Here is an 18,295-nt window from a genome sequence, read left to right as displayed (position 1 = left end):
AGAGAAAAGAAAGGAATGAAAAATAATTTTTGCAACCATGTAGAGGAAAAGTCGTAACATTACCTACTAATATTGCATTGAGAGGCCCCACTAGAAGCTACCGCATGGTCCAGAATCCATTCTTAGTTTATGTTTTTATTACAATTTCACCCCAAACAAGGCACAGTGCCACTTTTATGTAGGGGCTACTATCAAGGACATAAGTTGCAGGGGTATTATGTAGGGAGTTGAGCAGCTAGATGTCTGTTCACATTACACTTGAACTTCTGCATGTCAGTACAATTGGGAAAGCAGGAATCCGGAAGGGGGTTCCAAAGTTTAGCAGTTTTGGAGAATAAACTATTAGAGTAAAAGACTTTCTTACTTCTAGGGACATCTTGGGATTTAGCTGCTTGTCGGGTTTGTCAGGGGCACAAGTGCTTGTAGTTCATCAGAGGATCCACCATTAAAATATTTGTAAAACAGGCAGAGGAATGCAGCATTTCGTCAATGGGACAGAGGTTGAAGCTGTATTACCATTCACTAAATGGCAATACAGCAGTCCTAGTGCTTTACATTTATTGATAGGACAGCCTCTTTGGGGGTTAATCCAATGTGACGGTAACATATATTGGGTTTCTAATAGTATTTTTTAGCTCTTTTATTTTTAAGTCATTATTAAATTTTTATATATTCAGATGTCAATTCATAACCATGTTTCTTATTCTCACGTAATGCTTGACACTGTTTTTTTAACCGAATGAACGCTTTAAAGTGAGTACAACCACTAAAAACTTTTTCCATATAGGTAAAAGAGTAACTTATCTTGCCTTTGGATAGCATTTGTTATTCATTTGAATTTTTTACCACTTTTTCGTACCTCTGTGGATTGTAAAACAAACTATTATCATTTTTCGTAATGTTTGGATATTTTTTTTTTTTTTACTAATTTCGACATGACAATTAAGTAGACACCATTGGTTTTGAATAACATTCAATAACTGGTCTGTTTGTAATTTCTTTAAAAACTATTTTCATTAATAATTAATTAGTAAATTTTTATTTTCTTTTCACCTTAAAACTTACATTTAAAATTAAGACTTTTCGAATATGCTGAAAACGAATATCACATTGAAATTTGTGCAGACAAGTAGTTTTCTGTATATTAAGACATATTTTTCCAATGTATTAATATGTCAGTGACGTTCGCCATTCTTAACATGAGGGAGGGGTGTTTTGTAACACGCATGTACATTAGTATTTTTCAGTTAAAGAAAAAAACATGGTCACCGAGGAAAACATAATGGATTTAATTGGATAATAAAGGTTTTAATATCTAGAAAAGTTCTTGTCTGCGCCAAACTTAAGTGCGATATTCTTTTTCAGCATACTCGAAAACCTAAAAAAAAGTTGTCATTTTAAAGGTGTGTTTAGGTGGAAAGAAAGTTAAAAAATAATAGAAATTAATTTTTTTACTTTATCATTTTTCGTAAATTTTGTATATATAAGTGAATGTGTGTGTGTGTGTGTGTGTGTGTGTGTGTGTGTGTGTGTGTGTGTGTGTGTGTGTGTACATTTTCCAACGCAATAACTCTGTCAATTTTCAGTCTACAGACTCGAAATTTGATATACAGGGTACTGAGATTTGGGAAAATCTTTGTAATCGGTTTTCGGACAGAAATTTGACTGTTGGGGGTCAAAGTTCAACGATTTGACCTTCGAGAACTCTACCAAACTCCTCCGCTAATTTTGGGTCTAAACACTTGAAATTTTAGATATAGGTTCCTTGTCATAGATCTAACTTAAAACCTGATTTAAGCCCAAAACAATAAATGTTAAGAGGTCATAATAGGGGTCAAAGTTTTAAAAATTGATAACTTTTTTTTTTTTTTTTTTGCTCAACATACACCTCCGAACACCTGGGCAACACCGGGTTGAAATACTAGTATATATATATATATATATATATATATATATATATATATATATATATATATATATATATTACTCATTTCGATATGACAGTTAAGTAGACACCATTGGTTTTAATTGAAATTCAACTTTTCGGTTTGCGTTCTTATACAAGTTCCAGAATTTCCTCTTATGTCGAACTGGGCGTGGAACCCAGCAATTAGTGTGGTTATTGTGGACGTTCAATATCAGCGACTTGTTTCCCGCCTTTATAATCGTCACAAAAAAAAAAAAGTGTCATCATCGACGCAACAACAGCAGCAGCAGTCGACGAAAAAAAAAACAGCTGGTGCGCGTTATTTCTTATTTGACTCACCACATATCGCGGTCTTTCACTCATGTAGACATTTAACGCCTCTAAAATACCTTGAAAGGTTCGTATCTTCTATTTACATATGTATATATATATTTATTTATTTATTCAACAGTCTCGTTTTTTTTTCTTCTTTTTTTAGTGGTCATTCCAAACTCTACTACATTTATTTGTATTTTTTACGTTTCTGAAGTTGAAATGAGAAAGTTGTCGAAGCGTCGCATAAATTCGATTTCACATAGACTTTTTGTTTTAATTCGCTTAATATTCATGTCATGCCATGCAGTCGGATATTTTTCAAGGTGTGCGTATATGTATTTATACAAAGAGTCTGTTTTTGTTTTTGTTTTTTTTTTTGTTTTAACCCGGCTAATATGTCATACCGTCGAAGAGAGAGAGAAATTTGGACAATATCCAGAAGTATAACAAAACTTAAATAGGTTTAAAAATAAAAATAAAAAATACTTATGTATATACACGCGAATGAGCGGTTAGAAACTTAAAAAGGTCTCTCGGTTTGAGTGACTGAAATTGTGGGTGATTGATTCGCATCCGGTAGGATGCCCTATCACCATGAAAAACAAAATAAGAACATTAAAACAAGTGTGTAATATATATATATATATATGTGTGTGTGTATGCGTCTATAGATACGTACACATGTGTATGCGCGTGTGTGTATATATGTATCTTACATAGACACTTACATTATGTATGTATCTATGTAGATTTTTATAACTTAGTTAATATTTGTCATAGTATTTGCCCCAATTTTCTGTATATAAATGTGTGTGTTTACTTCCTGCCGATGGCTGTCATGATTCTAGCCGGATTTATGTCGTATTTCTGTAAAATTTTATCTATAAATGTTTTGTTTTTCACAAATGATATAATTGTTTACTTTTTTTCTTTTTTTTTTTTTTTTTTTTAGTAACATAACGAGTGCGAACACTGTGGATGCATGTTCTCCCCCTTCCCCATCATTTGTAGGGATTGTGTAGATTAAATTGTGTATGTATACTTCCTCCTGCCGGTGGCTGTCATACACATGACTCATGTGTATAGATTGAGTTATGTCTGGCTCAGAACGAGACGTACCCGTGACCTGTTGGGACAGAACAGAACCACTATTTGTTCCCTTTGATTTTATTTAACAATTCAAGTTCTTATCCTGAATTTAAAAAAAATGAAAAATCTGTATGATGTACGTACCCGTTACAGAACGAAAGTGTCATATCCCAAAAATCAGATAAATTGATTAAGTAGTTGGGGGGGGGGTATTTATAACGATTTTTTACGATCTTAATAGTAAATTGCAGTCATTACAAGGTTGATTTTCATTTCAGTAGTTCTAATTGAGTTGCCTCTCTTTATTAAACATGGCGAATCAAGACAGGATGCTATGGTTAAACGACGATCGACAATGTCTTACCATCATTTTGCAAATAATTCAAACTTTTTAAGATTTTAGAAAGCCGTTCTTAACATGGGGAAAAGGGGTCATTAAAAAAACTCAAATCCGCTTAAAAAAGATTTCATTTATAAAAATAAAAATACTTGATCAATTTACGTGATTTTTGGAATACAATTTTTCTTCGTTGTTATTAATTTTTTATTACTGGTTGTAGCAGTCATGGATTAGCATCATAAATTACTTTATTTCTTTGTTGTTGTTATTATTATTATTACATAGAAATAAGCAGTCTGATAACTTTGCCACCTAATTTTCATGCGTTTGTGGTGTGTGCAAATGACCATTTATATATCATTTCGTAAACACGATTTTTAATGTTTTCATGTTAAGGGAAATAACTCTGATTTTATTTATTTATTTAATTTTTTTTTTTTCAGTTATTTCCCTTACACTAACTCTAATAATGTGTCCAGAGAGAGGAATGGGGTGGGCGAATAAGAAGGGGGCGATAGAAGTTAGGTTACACTTTTTGCCCCGGGCAATGCCAGGTAGTCTTGCGAGTTTATTATGTAAAGGGAAGTTGTGTGTCCAACTTTGTCAAAGTCAAAAACTCCATATGACAATTTTTTTTTCGCTATTGGCTCAGAAAAAAACTGGCACAATTCTTTTAATATTAAAACGGGGCGACATTCAGAGCGATTTCTTTTAATGTTATTATGTAGTAATTCTCCAACAATTTCTATTTGTTTGTCAGAAAATGTGAGAGGGAAATCACGATTTCATTGATCTGTCATGCTTAAGTTTTAAATATCTACCGGATACCAAAGATTCACCCGCTATTTTATATATTCCAACCAAGAGATGCTTTTAAGATTCTGGCCGCTTTTTTTTTATGCGATTGTTTGAATCTCTCTTGCACTTGGTTCACCGGGTATATTTGCCAGGTAGTTTTTGAAATTCTTTTTAATAAATCTGGTTGCTTCTATAATTACTGGAATGGTAGAGATCTTAAGATTCCAGTTTCTTTTCATATCATACATAAAACCTTGTTATTTCGTTATCTTTTCCTGCCCAGCTCTGTTTAATCCAGAATCATTGGGTACACTAACTTCTACTAAAATACGTGTGCGTGTGTTTGCTAAAGTACTTGAGCTAGAATTTTGTGTATTAAAAGGGTAGAGCTTTATTATAAATTTTGTCCAATCGTTTTAATGTGCTTTTTTTTTTTTTAATCTTGTTTGATGAGTCAATAAAAGTCGACCAATAAAACAAATCACGTCAAAGTAATATCGGTTAATAGACTCGTTGTTTTGTAGCTCGAAAGGAGACTCCTCCGATTTTAACAGGTGTTTTATACAAACACACATATCTTCGTATTATATATATATATATATATATATATATATATATATATATATATATATATATATATATATATATATATATATATATAGATGTGTGTGTGTGTATAGGTTTAGTGGTTATATTTAAATTCTGAAAAAAAAAACATATAGACACATATATTCGAATTAAGAATTTATTGTTTGACAACAGGAATATATAGAAGGGGTTATGTTGATTTCCTTAATCCATGGATTTTCAATAAAGGCTCATATCATCAGAGGAAATGAAATGCGGTTAGCAAAATGTTCAGCTGTGAATAGACACTTATTTTGCTTTTCAGCACAAATATTGAAAATAGTTTTTTAAGTGGTGAATGATAATTATATGGAAAAAATTATAGGAAAAGGGAATTTGATCCATTATCGGAAGGAGTACAATGTCCTCCGGGATTATAAATCCTGGTAGACAGAATATTGGTCCAGGGGTGAAAGCAGTAGTCCCATATAACAAAAAAGCGTGGTTGTTCCTTCTTGATTTTCTGAAAGGTATACGGGACAGCCGTATTCGTTAGTGCGTATTCATCTGATTTCTAATCAGTGTCTTATCTCGATTATATATATATATATATATATATATATATACACACATACATATATATATACACACATACATATATATACACACACATACATATATATATATATACACAAACACATACATATATATACACAAACACATACATATATATATACACAAACACACATACATATATATATATACACACACACATATATATATACACACACACATATATATACACATACATATATATATATACACACACACATATATATATATACACACATATATACATATATATATATACATCTCAAACCTGAATTTGCATATATATATATATATATATATATATATATATATATATATATTGAACATCTCAAACCTGAATTTATATATATATATATATATATATATATATATATATATATATAAATTCAGGTTTGAGATGTTCAAAAGTAGGGACTAATGAATACAACGAGGTTGTTAGATAGTGCTCAATAACAAGAGCAAAATATTTTTTATTATTTATTCATTTGTAGCAACTAAATGTAACTGTTTACTCTCAAATAAATAATAATAATATAAGAACAAGTAGTTAATAAAACATGTTAAAACACTTTAAAAATGGAAACACTAAATAAGTGGATAGTCCTTAATCCGCTGAGTTTCAAAGAAATACTTTACTTCGCATCAGAGGGTAGGATTTAGCAAAATGCGGGATCGGATTTTGCTTGCAAAATTATTTAATGAAACTACAAGTAAGTCAAAGATCTTACTTAATTACAAAAAGCAAAGCGGAAGGAATAGGGTGAATAAAAAAGTGATTTCACGTGAAAGGATAGTCTGGTGATAGATAAAGTATCCAATTACGGTAAAATCCAAAAATGCAGAATCCAAGAAAGTTAAATTTCCATTTTGACAAGTAAAATCCAAGGGAATCGCGTAATTGGAAGATGATCGAAAGTAATCCAAAAGTCAAAAATCCGTGGAAAAATTCACAAATAGGTACAAGGAAAAAGGAATGAATATATATATATATATATATATATATATATATATATACACGCACACATACGTTCATCTATGTTCATGAGCACACACACATATATATATATATATATATATATATATATATATATATATATATATACACGCACACATACGTTCATCTATGTTCATGAGCACACACACATATATATATATATATATATATATATATATATATATATATAGTATTGTTTTTAGTAGCCATAGTCTGCCAAGATACTATTTGGATTCTTCGGACTTTTCATCATTAGTGGGGGGTTTTCATGACATTTCAGTTTAGATAACCTTCAACCTTCTTCAAGTGTATCATGTCAAATTCTGGAATCTGGATAGAATTTTGAACGGAATCGTTCATTTAATCCTCAGCGGTAGCATGCTCTCATTCTATCAGCCATGACGGGAGTAGAAGCCCTAAGCAAATTCACAATTGTATTTCTGAGTTTTGCCCATACTGAGGATTGAACCTTCAATCTCCATAAGTGTAACTTTTTGCAATTGAATTTTATTTAATACTCTATCCACTATGGCACGGCTTCTCAATTCTGATCTCAAAAATTCAGAAACATAATTTGATTCATGAAAAATTCAAACAAGGCATTATAATAATGAAAAATTCTTCATCCATGGATTTTCAAAGATAAACACTTTTCATCAGAAGATAAACATTGATAAATGCTGACCAGTGTTGCATTTTTACAAACTCAAGAATCTGCAGGTAATTTTGAACAGAATCCTTTATTTAATCCATGGGGATTGCATGCTCTCTTTTCACAAGGACCCGTGGCATAGTGGATAAAACACTTTGTAAAATTTAATTGTAAATTACACTATTTTGGGGGTTGAATGTTCAATCCTTGATGTGACCAACATTCAAAATAAATATTTTATATTTTGGAATCCTTTGAGATGACGCTTCATAATTTGTGTATTTATTTATTTTTTTACTTGTTATTCTCATCTTTGTAGTTGTTGTCTCACCCTGTTAATCACCTGAAGAAGGCCAGAGGATGAGTTGGCTGAAACATGGTGTAACAACAACTATGAGGATAACAGGGGTTTTTTTTTTTTTTTACATAGGCATCACCACTTATCAAGGCCAAGAGGCCACTCGAGGATATGGGTTAAAGAGTGTACAGTAGAAATTGGACAATAAAGTAACCGTTAGTAATGGAGATTCGGAAAATGTGTTAACTTATATGGAACGGCTCATCAAAAACTTGTTTATGTTAGACTTGAAGACAACCATACTGTAGTCAGCTGGAAAGCAGAAAAACGGAAGACAATTCCATAGGCGTGCAGTTCTAAGAAAGAAGCTTTGCTCATGGAATCTACGCTTAGGTTTAGGCACAGATAAAGAGTGGGGGAAACTAGTGATAGTGTTTTCTGCTAGACGGGTCTTTCTTGTGAAAGTAGCTCAGCCGATCACCTGCCATGAAAATAACGATAAAGCAGAGACAAACTCGCAACATCTCTTCTGTGAGAAAGAGGTTGCAGGGAAGAGAAAAGGACATCCCCCACAAGGCTACAAAGTCTATTTTGAACTCTATCAAGGCAGGATAAGGCCTTTCTAGCAGCTCCTGCCCAGATGTGGTAACAGTACTCCATCCTTGGACATACCTGGCTCTTATATAGATAGAGAATTGCATCAGTAGTGAGATATCTACTGGATCGATAGAAAGATCCCACCATTTTTCCAGCGGCCTTGCCAACGGATTTAATGTATGTGTTCCATTTAAGATCAGGAATAAAGGTCCAGCCCAGAAGCTTGTCAAAACATGAGGCCTCCCCAAGACGAGAGCATCATTTCAATTGAATCCAGATGGGGATCAGAGCGTTGATGATGATAAAAGCTTGGTTTTAGATACATTAAAAGTAACAAGCCACCTCTCTCCCCATTGTACCACTTGCTCAAGATCAGAGAAGAGAAAATCAGAGAACTTGATCGTTTACAGTCTTAGATGTGCTACCATAGATAGTAGTGTCATCAGCATCAGTTTTCAAAGGAAAAATGAATGTGCTCAAAATACAATTGTGAATTACTTAGGAATTCTGCTCAGTCATGGCTGATGGAATGAGAGCATGCTACCCCCATGGATTAAATAAAGGGTTTCTATTTTGAAATTCTGTGCAGAGTTCAAAATTCGACAGAAAGATTCCAAAGTTCAACTAGATACAGCGAAACAAAGTCGGAGGTTATATCGACCAAAACGTTTTGAAAATAATACACAAGATGAGAACAGTAGTCAGAATAAAAAAATAACACAAATAATCAGTCCTCAACTCAAAAATTCAGAAACATATTAAAGTGTGATTCTGATCAGCTTAGTTTAATTTTTTTAAATTTATCTTTAATTTTGTATTATTTAGATTCTTCCAATCCCTTCCCTCGTTTTGAGTGTTATTTCGACAACATTTTGGTCGATGTAACCTTCCAACCTTCTTCAGGTGTATCTTGTCAAACTCCGAGAATCTTTTATGGAACTGCACAGAATTTCAAACAGAATCTTTCATGGAACTGCATAGAATTTCAAACAGAAGCTCCCATTTCCACCCTCTCGGGAGCTGGTCCCCCTTTTCCCTTCCCCCTTTCTCCACATTAAAAAACGGCCTTGTGCCTAATTGGCTCAGTTGGGAAGCAAATAAATCCAACCCATTATTTCATCCACAGGGACAACATCCTTCATGACTGGGTAAAAGTGATAAGTAATTCGAAAATTTATTTTGAATGTCACCCACACCGAGGATTGAACCATCAACCCCCAGAAGAGTTTAACTAATTACTGAATTTTATCAAGTACTTTATCCACTGTGTCACAGGTCCTTGCAGATTCTCGAGCTCGACAAGCTACACTTAAAGAAGGTCATAGGTTACATCAATCGAAACGTTATGTAAAATAACACGGAAGATGAGAACAGTAGTCCGAATGATGTAAATACAAATTAAAAATCCTTATCTAAAAATTCAGAAAGAAGAATCGTTGGTTGCATATTTTTTCTTCCCTAGAACTACTAGACTTTGGAATTCCCTTCCGGGTTCCTGCTTCCCCAACTGTACTGACATGCAGAAGTTCAAGTGTAATGTGAACAGACATCTTGCTGCTCAACTCCCTATATAGTATCCTTGCAACTTATATCCCTGATAGTAGTCCCCTACATCACAGTGGCACTGTGCTTTGTTTAGGGCGAAAATGTAAAAAATAAATAAATAAATTTAAAAAAAAAAAAGAAAGAAACGGTCAGAATCTTTAAAAGATCTCTTGGTTGGGATATATAATATAGTGGATGAATATTTGGCATTAATTTACTGTATTCCCAACACTACTGTTTACTCATTCACTTATTATTAGCGTTTATCTTTGAATTCATGCTTTGAAACATGATGTAATTCTAGTATGAAGTTTAGAAACCTTAAACCTAATTTTGTTTATAGATGTATAATCTTACTATTTATGACTATATATAATCTTGAAATTTTTTTAACCTTTAAAACTATACCCCAAAAAAACTTATTTAATTTTTATCATTCGTTAGAAAACTATATAGTCAGTAAGTCATTTAATAACCTGCAATCACTGCATCAATTTGCTCTCTCGAATTCACTATAGTACTAATGTTAATTTAAGGGATCATCAGCTGTTTACCATGGAACACTGGTTTGGGGATTTAAAAACAAAACAGTATATTAAATCATGGCTCCCCAGCAGTGTTGATCAAACATCACCTCCCTTAATCTTAAAAAATGTTACAGATATTAGATCTAGTTTTTTTATTCTTAATTAATTTCCTTACCTGTGAGATTCGTCTTTGTCTCCAAATTCAAAATGGATATATTTTTTAATTCACCAGTCTTGTATTTATAAGATTAGGATTAATCCATTTAACTACTTATCACCCCCTACTATGATTAATACTTTATATATTTACATTCTTAATTATTTATTTATTTATTTTATTCATGTATATATATACTTTTTTTAAATGATATGAATTGGTTAGCCTAAATTTATCTGGAAGAAAAAAATCAAATCCACTATTAAAAATATTTTTGTTTTGAGGGAGGTGGTGTTTGATTTACACTGCTGGGGAGCCATGATTTAATATACTGTTTTGATTTTAAATACTCAAAACAGTATTTCATGGTAAACAACTGATGATCCTTTAAGAACATTGGTACTATTGTTTATGTAAATAAAACTATTCAGTGATACGGTAGATTAATTGATTTACTGACAAATAATGTTACAACAAAGGACAACTGCTTTTTTAGTATTTTTTGTTTATTTTTTTTTTTTTTATAGTTTTAAAGGTTTTCAAGAAACTTCCAAGACTGTATATATCTTTACTGTTATGTAAAAGAGACTTTGTGTGTGTGAGAGAGAGTTTCCTATAGACACAACTATGACTGAGCTGATTTTTATGAACTTTCACACGGATGTAATTTATGTATCAGGCAGTGTTCTTAGATAGGTTTTATATTGGAATATTTTTGATAAATATAAATAATCGAATAATCCGATGAAAGAAAGAACAGCCGATTTTAACTAAAGCTGACATCCTATACAGCCTAAAATCATATAAGTGCATTTGGGAAGTTTTAATTATCACACAAGCAGAAAGACCGAGCATATGAAATCAACAGTAGATTATTTGATATGGCGGGGGTGCGTTCGAGATGAATGTTTCTGCTTAAAGCACAATTGAAGCATGATACTTGACGTTTTCATTTTAAACTTAAATTCAAGCCATTATCACATTTATTTATAGTATGGTTGTTCTTGTCGGGGCTTGATTTATTATTATTATTATTATTATTATACTATAAATAAAAATACTAATAACGAACAAGATAAATGCAACTGTAGACACCGCACACTTTGCCAAGTTCAAAATAAATGTCTAACTAAAAGCGTAGTTTATCAGGCAACAATATTTGCGAAAGAAAACCCGAATAACAAAAAATATTACATAGGCATGACTTCCTTAGATTTCAAAACCGATACTATGACCACAAAAGTACATTAAAAAATTATAAAAAACACCGTATAAAAACAACACTAGCGAATAAATACTGGGAACTCAAAGAAAGCGGACATTCGCCGGTAGTCGAATGGAAAATAATAAGACAAGCTACCACGTGTAGGCATCTAGATGACCCATGTAGATTATGCCTTCATGAAAAATTTGCTATCCTGTACTTTAAAGAATCCCAACATTTATTAAACTGTAGAAGAGAAATAGCAAATAACTGTGTTCACAAAATAAAATTTACTGTAGGATAGCGATACAAAATAGTTTTAAAACTAACAAAAACAATAGAAAATAAACAAATAAATAAATTAAATAAACATGAATATACATAAACGATCACACATATATGTATCTATATATATATATATATATATATATATATATGTATATATATGTGCATATATGTATGTACACATATATATTTATATATAAATTAACAATAAAAAAAAAAAACACTAACCTAGTTTTAAAACAGATCCTTTGTCCAATAAAATGCATTCCCATTGGCTGATAGGAAAGGGCGCGGTAGATACTAGAAAGCTGATTGGCCAACTAAAATCCTCAATAGAAAAGGACCATATAAAAACGATAAACAACCACAGAATTCGCACATAAGCCTGAGGAATCCTAGAGTGGATGAAACACCGAATATTCAGTGTAGCTTAATCGCCATATATATTTTATAAATTACTAATATATATATATATATATATATATATATATATATATTATTTAAATATTTTATTTAAATATTATTACATACATAAAAGTAAGTATTACATAACTACAAATAATACATCCTAAAAAAAAGTAGGGCGACTAAAATGTAAACAAAGGGCAGATAACTTCTTTAAGAGCGCTCAGGGAACGAAAAGAAAGAAGAAAAATACAATAATAAAAAAAAAATAAACAATCTTTATATATATATATATATATATATATATATATATATATATATATATATATATATATATTCTTTAGGAAAAGACTCCCAGGCAACGCCGGTTAAATAAATCTATAGCGAACTAAAATCCACAGGTGTTTAATGAGAACTACAGGAAAGAAAGAATCTCATCTAAGACAAGAATATTTCTCCTCAAAAATCTTGAACGACTGAAGCGAGCAATTCTTGTCTTTGTGTGCTAAAGATGAAGTGCGCGATGCAGGTGGTCATTATTTGTACGCAACAATTACGACGCTTTTGTTCGGTGCAGTTTATAGCGTTTTGTGTTTCTTGCCACAATTATTGCATTCTGATTTCTCAAAGCGTTGTCGATGAGGAGACAACTGTGAATTGTGATTACACAAAAGCTCTGGAATCAGCAACTCGAATTCAAATCTCATTTGATTTTAACTAGGCTTAACATTTGTAGACAAGATGAGTTGGAACAAATGTATTGAATTCATTACCAAGGCTTCTGCAAAGAAGGTGGGCTCTCTTTATCATGTTAGAAAATTATTCACACCTGAGTGTACCTTGTATCGCTATAAAGCCACTATTCGCCCATGCCTGGATTATTGTTGCCACATTTGGATTGGTGCATCTATCTCTAGTCTCTATTCTTTAGACCAGATCCCCTCCCCCCAAAAAAAAGTCTCCAACTTTAAGGATCCCGAATTATCAATCAAGCTCCAATCCCTGTCCCATCACTGCAACATTGCATCTCTGTGTCTGTTTTACAAGTATTTTAAGAAATGTGCCCTGAAAAACTTGTAGCACATGTGCCCTCTTCACATAAGTACTAACCTGACAGACAACAAAATCCCACCCCTTCACTGTAGAGATATATAGATACCGGAAAGCCTTCTACTCTAATAGTTTCTTTACTTGAACTGCTAGACCTTGGAATTTCTTCCCAGTCTCCTGCTGTCCTGACTGTACTGACATGCAGAAGTTTAGAAATTGTTTCAGGTAGCACTTGCTACCTGGTGACCCATCTATTTTTTTCAATGTTTCATTTATTCACATTTTTATATGCATGTTTCATATATCTATCTACTATTATATAAAAGTCACTGTGTGTGTATGAGTTCTTTCCTCATAGATTTCGAAACGGTTGAGCCTATCTTTTGCAAATTTCGCACAAAGCTAATTTATATGTCTGGCAGTGTTCTTAGATAAGTTTTGTACAGAATTTTATCCAATAAGTATTAAAAAAATCCGATCTTAAAAATAGTCTTTCTCTCTTATAGATAAAAAAAAGAATAAATTTTATAGAGGAATATTTTACGTTACAACAAGGGAGATAATAAAATTACAGCAAATCATTTCTTCCTACAAAAAACGGATTTATTATAATCGTGAGATATAACTTAGCGATAGAGTATTTGACTACAAGTAAAATGATCCCCTGTTCAAGCCCGGGTGTACCTTACCATTTTTTTTTTTTTTCTCATTAATGAGTTCAATTTACAATAAAAGAAGAGGCACCATTTAAAATCGCTGCAAATCATTTCTTCGTCTGCATATTTTAAAACTAAACATTAATCAGAAGTGCTTTTCCAGGGCATTCATCGTCAAGCCCAATTATCAGGTGACGTGCTATTGTAAACAAACACAGACCAAATTTCATGAACAACATTATCATTATTTTTTTACTTTTTTTTGCAAGTTAGTCCACCGGACAAATTATTCCTCATAATATATAATGATCAATAGAAATTGATTCTTTAATAATACATACGCAATTTGCATGAATTAAAATATTATGTTTAAGCATATTGTACTACCGGGAAATGCCGGGCAGTCAGCTAATATATATTGTTTTAACAAAAACCAAGACATCAAGGAATGTATTGATAGTAACAAATAGTGTATTTCATCATTAGTTACAATTGTCTCTAGACTATTCGGACAAATTCCAACATTATGTCGTTTGAAAATTTTCACAAGAACAGCCTTTCTTCAGACTTAACTAACGATGAAATACACTATTTGTTGCTATCAATACGTTCCTTGATGTCTTAGTTTTTGTTAAAACAATAACTGAATGCTCAATTACGAAATATGATCATTTTGTACCTTACAGTTTAAGTCATCTTTTTTTGGCTTAAAACTTATTGATATATGAACGATTACCGAATTTTCAATTATATAAACCCAGTAAAATTCGGAATACTATAAATAAGACATATATATATAAGTGAGAATGTGTGTGGACACTTCTCAACCTATATACTACACATATTTTTGATCTATAACCTTGAAATTCGCCGGGCACCCAGGTTTGTTTTATTTATGGGGGAAGCTTGCTTTTGTTCAATCAACCATGATCGGATAGAAGTCTTGAGTAATTCGTAATTGTATTCTTAGTACTGCCCACACTGAGGATTGAACTTTCGACTGCCGTTTTTATCCATTACGCTACGAGTTATTGTAGGTGATGAGTATTATAAGTAAATTTGGTTTGGAATAATTACCCATCACTTGAGCTGTGGAGAGTAATGAGATGACGCGATACTGATGTAAAACATTAAATTTAATTTTCAAGGGGTTTTTCACCCAGAGTCAAGGAAGGCAGTATGAACTATGAGTTGCAGTGCAACATTCAAGGTGAATAATTTGCAAATTCTCGAGTTTTTAAGGAATCTTTTTACTGCGGATTAAATTCTCTGCACAAATATATGAAATGTATGAAAATAAAAAAAAATATACGGTGCTTAATCAGATTGGCAGTTATGGTGGCAATTAAAAGTAAAGAAAAGTCCAAGATCAAAGACAAAACCTAAAGACAGTAAATCAAATACGGTAACAATTAAGCCAACTTGATACAATCTTTAAGAAGTGTTTTCAAATCTACTTATTCTTAGCATAATGTGAACAATTTGTGTATGCACAGTCGTGGAACAGTTGACAGATAAAAATTTGATGACCACCTATGTACCAATTTTTCAATCTAAAAGAGAGTGTTCTGTCCAGAGTTACCCCCACATAGACTGAGAAAGGTTCATGTGTAAGCCTGTTGTCATTCCACATGACTCTTAGTCTCCGATTTGCTTGGTGATTATTAAGATGAAAGGCGCAAACCTGGGTCTTGTTTGCATTTAAGTACAACTTTTTGTAGTACCTAGAGAGAGTGGCTAGGGCATCAGAGAGTCTTTCTTCTATGATGTCAAAACTATTTGTCTGGGTAGCGATGCATAGGTCATCAGCATATATATATTTTTGTATATTTGGGTATTGTGGTTGGTCGTTAGTGTAGATATTGAATAGGGTTGGAGCCAAAACTGAACCTTGTGGGAGGCCACTCTCTTTTAGAAAACACATTACCAAATTGAAAGGCAAGCTGTCATCACGAAACCGCCTTCTCAGTAAGCTTGCCACCAGCAATTGGGGTGCCGACTGCAAAACACTGAGGCAAACAGCTCTCGCACTGTGCCATTCCACAGCGGAGTATTGTGCCCCAGTATGGGCAAGATCATGCCATGCCCATAAAATTGATGTAGAGCTGAACAAGGTATACCGGACCATAACTGGTGCCCTAAGACCAAATCCCTTGCCAGCTCTATACTGCCTAACTGGTATTTCACCACTACATATCAGTCGAGAAGTCATCACCAGAATAGAACGGTACAAACAGCTTAACGACCACAGGCACTCACTATTTGGCCACCAATCAGTGAGACAAAGACTAAAATCTCGCAGTAGCTTCATCAATATAGAGGAAATCGATCCCAGGCAAGCTGCCTCCTATAGGATGGAACGATGGCGAGACTATAACAGCAGGAATAAAAATGAAGCCCTACCAGACCCAAAAGAAACACTCCCCCAGGGTTCAAACCTTGGTAGAAAAAACAGGGTGACTCTAAATAGAGCCAGAGCCAAAGAAGACAAAACAAAATACAATCTCCACAAGTGGGGCCTAGACACCTCAACTTTATGTCCATGTGGAGAGGTACAAACGATGCACCACCTTGGGGAAAACTGCCGATTGGACCCTCATTGCTCAGACCAAGACCTTAAGGAGGCAAACAGCACCGCCATGCGATAGGTTAATTTCTATTACGATAAGATATGATGAATTTTTCAAATATTGACCCCTAAGCAGCCCTTTTTCCTGATGAAAACCAATTTAAGTTTTTCACATGTTTTAATACCCTATATAGCAAATTTGAAGTCTGTAGATCGAAAATTCGTTGAGTATATAGGTTGTGAAGTATCCTCATGCACACACTCTCTCTTTCGCTCTCTCTCTCGCTCTCTCTCTCGCTCTCTCTATATATATATATATATATATATATACTGTAATATATTGATATTGGCATTCTGTAGATGTTCAGTGTAAATGGAGACGCTCTAATATTATTGTAGCTATTTTGTTAAAACTGCAAAAGTATTTATCTAAGCTAGCACGAACGCCCTGCAAAGCCCGGTCGTAAAGTATGCTTAAATATGATATTTTAATTCTTGCAGATTTTGTATATATTATTATAGAGTTAATGTTCTATCAATCTAGGGATCTCAACTGTGAAGGGGTGGGATTTTGCTGATTGTCAGATTTGTCGGGGGTATTTACGTCAATGGGGGGTACAAGTGCTTGCAGTTCTTCAGAGCATTCACCATTAAAGTACTTGTAGAACAGGCAGAGGGATGCTACATTTCGTCGATGGGCTTAGATGACCGTTCAGGACCTATTAGGTTGGCGACTCGTTTTTGAACCTTGTCTAAGACTGAGAGACTAGCAGCAGATGCACCAGCCCAAATATGACAACAATACTCCATACATGGACGAATGGTGGCCTTATAGAGGTACAGGATACTTTTGGGTGTTAGTATCTTTCTAGCACGGTAGAGAGAACCTACCTTTTTTGCGGCAGTCCTGGCAATGCTCTCAAAGTAATTGCTTCAACTCATGTTTCCTGTGAACGTTAGGCCGAGGAGTTTAAAAGATGTATTTTAAGATAAAGAGTCTTTGGCCATTGCTATTGGTGGTAGAGAAGGTTTCTTGTAGTTATTGAAGGAAACAAGTTTAGTCTTGGCAACATTGAATTTGACCATCCATTTTTGTCCCCATTCCACTACAGATTGGAGGCCATCCTCTTGTGTTTCTGCTATTTCTTTAGATATGCGTTCATTTGTTTTCCTGTCGTGTCTGTTATAGAGCGTGATGTCATCAACATATATACCCATCTCATAGACAATTTTGTCAGGGAGGTCATTTATGAATATTAGGAATAATAATGGTCCAAGGATTCTTATATATTATAAAGTTGCGATTTCAAAGATAAAAAAAAAAATATTTTCATATAACTTGGGTTCGTTAGCTTGAATCGAAACCGAAATAAAAATATGAAACTTGAGTTTCAGCAGCCATAATCGAAATCGAAACCGAAACCAAAACTTATGAAGAATTCTTGATAAAATTATTTATAAAAAAATAGATCATTATTGAAGGAAACAAGTTTAGTCTTGGCAACATTGAATGTGACCACCCAGTTTTGTCCCCATTCCACTACAGATTGGAGGTCATCCTCTAGTGTTTCTGCCATTTCTTTAGATATGCGTTCATTTGTTTTCCTGTCGTGTCTGTTATATATATCAGCTATAATCGAAACCGAAACTTACGAAGAATTCTTGGTAAAATTATTTATGACAAGAAATGAGAGTACATAACAATTAA

The 18,295-nt window shown here is 33.1% G+C and overlaps 1 protein-coding gene across 29 annotated transcripts in view; it reads left to right on the top strand.

Moving 5' to 3' along the window:
* LOC145266992 (coronin-2B-like) overlaps positions 1-18,295 on the top strand; it is a 370,386-nt gene that overhangs the window by 164,165 nt on the left and 187,926 nt on the right. For 6 of the 29 annotated variants that reach the window (XM_080122875.1, XM_080122856.1, XM_080122880.1 and 3 more), the window contains exon 1: positions 2,169-2,324. The exons of 22 other annotated variants lie outside the window; for them this stretch is intronic. The gene's annotated coding sequence lies outside the window, so the exon portion shown is untranslated. Of the gene's footprint in view, positions 1-2,120; positions 2,325-18,295 lie in introns of those variants that run through there. One more of the 29 variants, XM_080122888.1, reaches the window with a different exon arrangement.

This window comes from Euprymna scolopes, chromosome 42 (genome assembly GCF_053919585.1).
Source record: "Euprymna scolopes isolate OS-2025 chromosome 42, ASM5391958v1, whole genome shotgun sequence".
NCBI lineage: Eukaryota > Metazoa > Mollusca > Cephalopoda > Sepiida > Sepiolidae > Euprymna > Euprymna scolopes.
This window is presented reverse-complemented; position numbering and strand designations above follow the sequence as displayed.